This window comes from Garra rufa, chromosome 3 (assembly GCF_049309525.1).
Source record: "Garra rufa chromosome 3, GarRuf1.0, whole genome shotgun sequence".
Taxonomy (NCBI): Eukaryota; Metazoa; Chordata; class Actinopteri; order Cypriniformes; family Cyprinidae; genus Garra; species Garra rufa.
The window spans coordinates 38,404,430-38,414,644 of record NC_133363.1 but is presented as its reverse complement, the minus strand read 5'-3'; positions in this window follow the sequence as shown (position 1 = coordinate 38,414,644).

Below are 10,215 nucleotides of genomic sequence, written 5' to 3'. Positions count from 1 at the left end.
GTGTGAATTATAACTCACAATTGTGAGTTTATATCAAGCTATTCTAAGAAAAAAAGTCAGAATTGAGTTTATATCACGCAATTTCTGAGAAAAATTCAGAATTGTGAGTTTATATCACAGTTCTGGCTCAAATTCAAACTCGCAATTGATAGTTTATATCATGCAATTTCTGAGAAAAAAATCTGAATTATGAGTTTATATCATGCAGTTTCTAAGAAAAGTCAGAATTGTGTTTATATCACACAATTCTGACTTTATAACTCACAATTGTTAGTTTATATTATGCAATTCTAAGAAAAAAGACAAAAAGAAAAATTCTGAGAAATAAATGTCCAATGTTTATACTGTACATTATATCGGTTTATGCCTAAATTAACTTTATTTAAAATGATCGTAATAACGTAAAAATATTATTGTGTTATTGGTCAGATTTTTGATATATATATATATATATATATATATATATTATTGTATAGATTTGCCTTTTCTAACAGCTTAAGTTTGTAGTTGCTTTAATGTTCCACTTTTGTCCATATTTTCCTGCTTGTTTTCCTCTTAGGAACTGACGCTGGCATACAGTGATGCAGAAAGCGTATATAAGTGTTTATGCAGAGCGCACAAATGCACTCTGACAGGGGAAATGAAAGAGAATATTGATCCCACGCCAGGTTCAGTTGCCTGGCACCCCGTTGTGCTGCCTGTTAAGACCCTCTGTTCCCCTTTGACACTCAAGCAAAATGCTGGCAGGATGTTTGCTGAATACTGAGGAAACTGTTCTTGAGGTGGCCCCATTAAAAGTGTGTCAAACGAGTGTGTGTGTGTGTGTGTGTGTGTGTGTGTGTGTGTGTGTGTGTGTGTGAACACAACCGGCTGTTCCCGTGGCAACGATCCTATTTGATTCTGGCCTCCTGGTTTTTGGATCCATACGTGGATGTTTCTTCCATGTTCCATGTTCCTTGATGGAATGCCAGGACTCACAAACATGCAGTCTGTGTCCCGGCTTGTCCAGGCCTCAGCCCAAATCTATCTGTCTGTTCCACTGGATAGGATCAAACTGTGGTCTCTCCATAATCAGATGTTGACCATTAAAAGGTGTCTTTTTCTCACAAGAGCTTCCCAGGCTCTTCTGTGCTGTCCAACTGTGGAACAGAAACTTTACAAACTGAACACAGATAATTATTTCCACATGACTTGTTTTTCTGTGATCAGTGTCCTCCTTTGTTTCTGTTAAGCCCTATACTGTAAAACTCCATCACTGCATCAGAAGTACATTTCTAAAAAAATAACTTTCACACTTCTTTAATATTTTTTTTTTTTTTACTGGCATCAGTCACTATTTGCATATTTAATGGTCACTTTGCATAGAGTTTGACAGGAGATGTGGCCAATCATAATACAGAATCTGCCATTTTTCAGACAGGAGACTAAATTAACTTCGGTTGACTTAAACTTTTAAAATGGTGTGTATGACGTCTTTCCACAGTTGAAATAAAATACCTTCTGATGTTCACTCATATTTATTTTGTGCTTTAACTAGTAAATGCAAAAAGATGATCAGTTTACTTGCCACTTGAACTGAGGCACTACAACGATCTGTCTTGACACATTAAAGAGCCTCAACAGAATTATTGTATGAATTTCTTAAAAAATGATCGAATTTGTCAAATAGGTTTGGAATGACAGTAAATGAGGACAGAATTTCTTCCAGAAGACCAATGGAGAACTGCCATAACTGAATTTCTAAAAACATTTTACCTAATGTACTGGCAACTACAATATGTTTCTTGAAAGGATTCCTGCAGATCCCTCTCCTTCACGCTTCTTCTCCCTGTTTAACAGTTTTCTCACCACCCATCCCTTTGATCCGTCTCTCCTTATATCCGAATGATGTGCTTTTGGATGTGCTCCTACGTTGTTCTTGAGAAGTTAAAACAGTCCAAGCTTTTAATATTGACCATGTTAAACTATCAAGTGCGAAAAGGTTGGAAGAGTTGTAATATGTATAAGACCTGTCTTCTGTCTCTGGAAGAGAAGAAATTAAATTGATCATGCTTGTGAAGACTAAGTGAAGTGAAATTTGATGTGAAAACTCATCATAAACAGCCTATTTGTGAAACACTTGATAGTCTTAAAGGAATAGTTCACCCAAATAAAACACAAATTTGAATGAAATCCAAGAATTTTCTTGAACCTCCATAGACAGCAATGGTCTTACCACGGTCAAGACACAGAAAGGTAGTAAGGACATCATTAAAATAATCCATGTGACACCAGTGGTTCAACCTTAATTTTATGAAACTATGAGAATACTTTTTGTACGCAAAGAAAACAAAAAATATTATAATATTTGTAAAAAATATTTTTAATTTGTGTTCCAAAGATAAACGAAGGTCTTACAGGTTTGGAATGACATAAGGGTGAGTAATTAATGACATAAATTTAATTTTGGGTAAACTAAAGCTTTATTATTATACAGAACTATGATACCACTTTTTAAAGTTTAAGGTCAATAAGATCTATTTTTTAAAGTGATTAATACTTATATTCAGCAATGATGCAATAAAAATATATTCTTTGGATTATCCTATTCATCAAAGAATCCTAAAAGAAATGTATAACTATTTTAACATCTGTTTTTAACACTGATTATATTAAGTAAATGTTTCCTAAACACCAAACCAGCATATTAAAACAATTTCAAAAGGACCATTTGACACTGAAGACTGGAGTAAAAAAAAATTCCTGTATTTTCTATCAAAAAAATTACTTTTTGAGCATAAGAAACTTCTTTCAAAAAAATTTAATAAATAGATAGTTAACAGTGGTGCTTTTTATCCAGCTTGAACTTATTATTTTGCTTTTCCTCCATGCTAAGTTTAGAAATAGACTGCATAACCCTGAAACAAATTCTGGTAGTATGATTTATCCAGCTTGTTTAGCTGTGTGACAGGGTCCTTCTCAAGTTATGACATTTCCTAAACAACATGCCAAAATTTCTAAAAGACTGCTGACATACGGCATTTTTGTTAACTTATAAATGTATTGCGGGCTAATTCAATATATTTTCTTTCTCCGAAAGAACTCTTGGGATATGTGTAAGTGTGTGCGTATGTGCATCTTCATAATTAGTCCAGTGGGCTGTTTTGAGGGCGAGCAAAGGTACCAGATGGACTTAGGGAGGGGGGACTGGCATTAAGACAAGCCAACAAAACCAGACAAAAACCGCAAAGACTGAGAAGGAAGAGAAGAAGTGTAGAGGGGACAAACAACTGAGCGCATCACTGTCAGGACGCACCTCCTCCCTCCTCCCATCTCCTCTCCTCCTCTAATCCCCTATCACTTCATCACACTCGCTCAGATGAATCTGGATATCCAGCAGAAGAAATGCCAGTTACACTTGTGCTAAAGTCAGTTAGTGTTCTTTTGTGGGAAAGAGCCGTAATCCCTTATTAAGCCTGAGAGCCTATGTTTGACCCAACTATAAACATCGCTTGCACTCCCCCTCCAATAAACATCCAAGTAAAGAGGCTTAAGAAAGAATAAAGAAATGAATTACTTTGTGTCTTATGAACACATTTAATGTTGTTTTTTTGAGTCCTCATATGCTGTTTGATTTGATTTGCTGCTGTTGTTATTTTTGCACTTAATCTCCATGGATTTCAAGTCTTGAGGATAAATCTATTTTTTACTGTGGCTATTTGGCTAAAGTACTTTGTGGATACTTTGTTGTGGTGTGATCATAATTTTACAATTTCATTCCGCTTGTTTTTCTTATTTAAATTACAGTTGTTTTTTTTCGCCTAGACAAAGTAGCTTAAATGGTGAAAAATATTTTTCTGTGTATTGCCGTGTGTCGTTCTTTTAGTCTCTAAACGCAGTCTTTATCTGCGTTCCGACATATTTTCGCGACGTCTCGCATCTGTTCAGCTGTCCTAACCTGCACTTCTGATCTGTGAGCTGAACTGTGGCCTGGGAAATACAACTGAGAGTACGATTAGGTTTAAGGCGGGCATGTTTTTAAGACGTGTTGAGAGACAGCGAGGAGAGAAATAAAAGATTTCCTCCAGAGAGATGCTAAGAAAATGTTGGAAGGCATGGTGAGAAACGGGCAGAGAGGAAAAAAGAGATCAGCTTGCTAAAAAGAAAGAAAGCAAAAAAGCACAAAGGAGGGGTTTAGCTCCCCAGAAGACACCAGACTTTGACTCCTGCTTGACAGGCTGCTGGGTCTCGGACCATACGGGCCTGTCTCTTCCACTATCAGCCCAGCTGCACTCCCCCTCTGTCCCCACACCTGACACTTTGACACGGGCACAGCAGTGACAAATAGCTGGAGCTTTCACCTTCTGTCACCCTGTCTGGACTGCGCTAAATCAGCCCAGTGATACTGTAGCCTGGACCCACTGACAGGTCCTCTGTCACAACACGGCACTGATCGGGGTCTCTATGGGTGGCTTAGTCCTGCAGAGGAGGGGGCTCTTTCTTCTCTTCATAATGCACTGAGAGTCAGTTAAGCAGCTTGTCAGTTGGTGTGGCACAGAACAGAGCCGAGGAAGAGAGCGAGTTTGCGTGATGTGGGTGCATTGAGTAGAAGTGTGTAGAGAGTGTTATGCCCGAAAGTGACAAAATCTTCTAGCAGTTGAGATGATCGTGACTTGTGAACTAAATGTTATAGCGCAATTAGTGGAAAAATTAAGCTTAGAAATATTATAGACCTTAATACTGGCAATTATTCAGACAATATCAAATGATTTAATTTAATTTAATATTTTTTTAAACATTGTATTAACTGTAAAATATACTGCCATTTGTATTAATTGTATCAGCCATCAGTTGACTACTGCTGTTGAATGTGATTACAAAACGGGACATGCAGAAATCTGCATCCCATTTTATTTGCCTTGGTTTTTTTTTTTCTATATTTCCTGTGAATGTGCAAGATTTCTACTTAATTAGCCACAATAGATAAATTACTCTATAGACAATTTTTTTTTTTTTTTTTTTTTTTTTTTTTTTTATAATACACATTTTTGTGTTATACAGATATTTTTTATTTTATTTATCTACTTCAAAATTGGCAGATTCTTTGTAATTATTTGTGAAATGTACCAGCAATTTTTAAGTAAAAACCTTTTTTTTTTTTTTGGTGTAAACGAGAGTGCAGTGAACAATAAAATTATTTGCACTACAAACCAGTGTGTTTACGATTATGATTAAATAATATAATGACAAATTTCATGACAGTTTGCACCATCAAGCAGCTTAACATATTGTTTTTGTACAGCTAAAATGACTGGAAGTGGCTAAAAGCAGATTTAATTTTTTTTAATTTTATCTATGTCTTATCACAGAAAAAACATTTTGACGATGACAAAAAGTATTTTTGTGCCTTTGTCATATTTTCAAAGCACTCTCACTAGAACTGATCTAAATTTTTCTGTGTTTATGTGACCCTGGACCAAAAACAGTCTTTTTTGCACCCTCAGATTCCAGATTTTCAAATAGTTGTATCTTGGCCAAATATTGTCCTATCCCAACAAACCATACATCAAGCTTATTTATTCACCTTTCAGATGATGTATAAATCAATTTGAAAAAATTGGTCCTTATGATTGGTTTTGTGGTCCAGGGTCACATGTGTATGTGTGTGCATTTGCAACATGAGTTTTCTTTGGAAAAAATATATTTTGAGAAGATTATTAAGACTTTCTCGTGCCAAAAACCTTAAGTATGGACAATTGTGCTCGATATAATTTTTATTTAAACTTGGAGCTCAACATGTCTTGAGAAAACCTGTGAGAAAGTCTCTATAACGTGTGGAGGGTCGCGCTACATTAAGATCTACCTGAAGACAGATAGAGAGAGAAACCAACAAATAATAGATTATTTAATATCTCCTGAATGTAGGACCCACCATTGCCCACAGCGCACTTGTTAAATTCATGTTTCTGTTTCTCTTTCTTTCTCTGTTCCTTTCTTTCATATTTTTGCTGTCAGTCTGTCTCTCTCCCTCGATCCTTCTTTCTCCCCCCTCAGGCTTTAGGGCCCAGATGCATCTAACAGCACATTTAGCTAAACTACAGTACACTGAGTCTTCTTCCTTTCCCTTTGCTCCTCTTCTCCTTTCTCCTTTATAAATCCCATCCCCCTCTCTCCCTTTCCTCCTTCCCCTATCTCCCACAGCTGAAATGGAATTGGATCAAAGAAGGGAGGAGGAAAGGGGGATCGAGAGAGAGAGAGAGAGGGAGAGAAAACGCTCTCATTGGGTTTTATTGAAATATTTATAGTTCAAGGTTGGCTGGCTAAATTGAATATCTATGCTGATCTCACTCGCCTGTTTAACTTGTGCTTAGGCAAATATGTTTCCTAGGTGATAACCTTTTATGTACAGGTCTGACTTCATTGAAATGCATGAAGATAAAAACGTGTCACACTTCAGAGAGGCTCGGGTCTGCCACGCTGCTGCCTCGATTATTCAAATGATAATTGACCCCCACCTGTAGCTGGCTTATTTTCTCTCCTCCATCACTTCATTGACTTTTAAGATATGGAATAAATACCATTTTTGTCATTTACATTACAAACCGTCGCAGAATGTCAAGCACCTCTGGCAGGCGATGAGAAATATATGGCCAATTATTATTTCCAGCCCTGTTAATAATGTAAACAGTGCCGATACCGAAAGTACCTTGAGCATTCGGCGCCGCGCGGACCCATTTTCCGCCACATAACAAATACGTTGATGTTTATCATCGTTTATATGTATCATTTTTCAGCTGGAATGCTGTATAGCGGCTGGCTGTCAGCGGTGATGAATTGACATCTAGTGTCAAGCCACTGAACCGTGTGATTTAAAAGAGCCGTGTTATAATATATCATCCACTTTCTCAGGCTGAAAGGAAACTTGTCAATTATTTGAGCGTATTTGTCAAAAGCGTGCGTGAACAACCGCACCTTCGCGTTCAACGCTCTGACTTTTGCTTTGTAATTTGTGCCAAGCACAAAGCCCTCATTTTTTTTTCTAGGCCAAAAAAAGTGTTTACTTTATTGTGTGGCATCCTCAAAGGACACTCGTTTTCGGATGAATTGCGTTTCGGATAATTTTAAATAACTCATTAAAGAGTAATACCTCCCCATTATTAAATGTGATTGACCGTACGCTTTGATAACCCTCTCCCTCTGCTGTACAAACAAATGGCCGCAGTTTAGCTCTTAATGAGCAGGGATGCTAAATGTCCTCTTGCTTCATTAGCGCATGCATTAACCAGAGCACTGATTTAAAAAGAGCTCTAATGAAAGGCGTCGAACGTTTCCCACTTCGCTGCCGCTGCCTGTTTGCTCAGAGCCAGCCAAAGCTCCAGAATTAGAAATGTTTAATTATGAAAATGGTTACTGTGGAGAATTTCAAACACACTCCCTCCCCAGATCATTAGTTATGGAGTGAGGTGAAAGAAAAAAGAAATAATAAAAAGAGAAAAAGAAATAAAGGAGAGAGAGGGGGAAAAATTGAGAAGAAATGCTCTCAGCAATGAAGGGTTCATATTTCAAGCTTATAGCTGCTAAAAGGGTGTACTCAGAAAATCAATTTTATGAAAGTCCGCTCAGCACTAAAGGGAGCTCTATGCAACCGAGCAATCTTAAACTAACGGCTAAAACGATGGCATCGCCTTTGATTCATGCTGGGTATCATGAATGCATTCCCCTTGGCTTAGACATTATCCTCCAACTTGAGGTCAAAGGTTTCATCCCGGTTTAAATCAAGTCATGGTTAATGTGTGCGTGTTTAAAATAATCTATTTTTGTAATCTAAATAAAGATATTTTCTTCAATCATTACTATTAATATAACAATATAATACTATACAGTGCACATATACCCACTATAAAAAATATTGTAATTTTAACTTTAAAAGACTGTAAAAATGCCACAGTAAAAACCTGTCAGTTGGTTATTGGAAGTTCTCTTACTATATTGTGAAAAACTGATCTAACCCTAGGTTTCACATAATTATACAGTAAATACAGTTAAACATACAGTTTAAGTCATCTTGTAATTTAAAGTGAAAAACTGCAAACTGACATCCCCAGAAATCCATGTGTGACAGCTCACATTTGATGGTATTTTGTTTAAATAATTGTGTTTCTAGTAGCACTTTACAATAAGGTGTCATTTGTTAATATTCGTTAATGTATTAACTAACATGAACTAACAATGAACTACATTTAATACACTATTTAATAATCTTTGTTCATTTTAGTTCATAAAAATACAGTCATTCATGTTCATGTTAGTTCACAGTGCATTAACTAATGTTAACAAACTCGACTTGTGATTTTAATAACATATTTATAAATGCTGAAATTAACATGAACTAAGATTAATAAATGATGGAGAAGTATTGTTCATTCTTAGAGCATGTTAACTAATGGATTAAACTAATGTTAACTAATGAAACTTATTGTAAAGTGTTATCGTGTTTCTTAATAGGTTTGTTATCAGTTATGTATGTTAGGATTTTTTGTTACAACTCATTTTTGTGTTGCAATTTAATTCATGTTTATTGTATCATTTAAGTGTTGTGTTTTACCATGATGGTGTTTTGTTTGTGTGTATGACAATTCTGATGAACTTTTATTTTGTCTTTTTAGCTTTTGTTTTACCACCTTGCTAATTCAGCAGAAAAGGATTGTTGGATTTAAAAACTGTAAAATGCACAGGTTGTTTTGTAAATATGTTTATTTTGCTGCATTTTTACAAAAATCTGGCTGTAACAGCCACTGGTTTCTTCTGAAATGTTTTTATTTTAATTCATTCAATTTTATTTTTTTATTTTATTTTGTATTATTTCGTTTATTTAATAAATGCATGTATGTGAGGGACACTTGATCTTGTGAAAATGTTTTGTTTTCAGATTTTAATTTGTACTGTCTGTACTCATTAACGCATTAAATATTTCTAAAACACATAAATGAATCGTCAGCACATTTATTTGCTAATATTGGTCTAGATTATATTGAAGCATAAGTGACACTCCAAGTGCACAGCAATCTCATAGTCTCCCGCCAAAATGAAGACCAAACTTGCTGCCACTCACTCTCCGCTGACTCATTCACACACACACACACACACACACACACACACACACACACACACACACACACACACACACACACACACACACACACACTCAGAAAACACACACCAATGCTTTCTGTGGCTAAACGACATGCGTCTGCTTTTTCATCTGTCTGTTTGATGGACCCCCACTTGGAGAGAGTCCTTTAGGGCAGATAAATGTGGCAGACACATGTGGAGACACTGATGCTCAGAAACACTGACACGTTGCATGTGTTACAGCAGGTCCTGCTATTCTGCTGGTCATAACAGAGTCTGAGTGTGTCAGTTGTGCATCTGTACATTTTTAGGGTTAACATTGTTTGAGATGTCTAGTCCGTGCAGTGCTTTGCGGTGTGTCGTAGGGGGCTTTGTTTGGTCCTAAACACAGTTATTGGATGATTTGGTGTTTTGCAAAGTTACTGTAATTATATATGTTTGTGTGTGTTTGTTTATGCATGCATATGCTGGTATTTGTAAGTTCATCAAGAATGAACTTTTGGTCTTGTATATTTAGGCTGGGTGGGTGCATTTAAATAAGGGCTTGGGAAATGGTTGTATATACGTGTTTAAGCAGGGAGGTCACTGAGATTGTACAGCTGGGTAACTCTGCCCACACTCCTCACCGGGGATTCCCATTAGTTAGATTGATTGGTTCCTTTCCGTGCCCTTTGATTCATGCATTACACACGGCCCTAATCAGTACACTGCCTTATGGTGCCGTGCATCTGTGCATCTCGACATCTCTGCATTAACACACACACATTTACTTAGCCGTCTAAATGAGGACGTACTTTTTATGTTATTGTTTTTACAGCTAATTAAACACTTGGTATTTTTTACATAGGAAAACATATATTTTATACATTACATTGCATTATATATTATATATACATACATTATATTTACTTAATAATTTAATAAATATTATATTATATTATGTTATATTATATTATATTATATTTATATTATACTATATTATATTATATTATATTATATTATATTATATTATATTATATTATATTATATTATATTATATTATACGTAAAGATATTTTGTACATTTCCTACCGTAAATATATATAAAAAAATAATTTTTGATTAG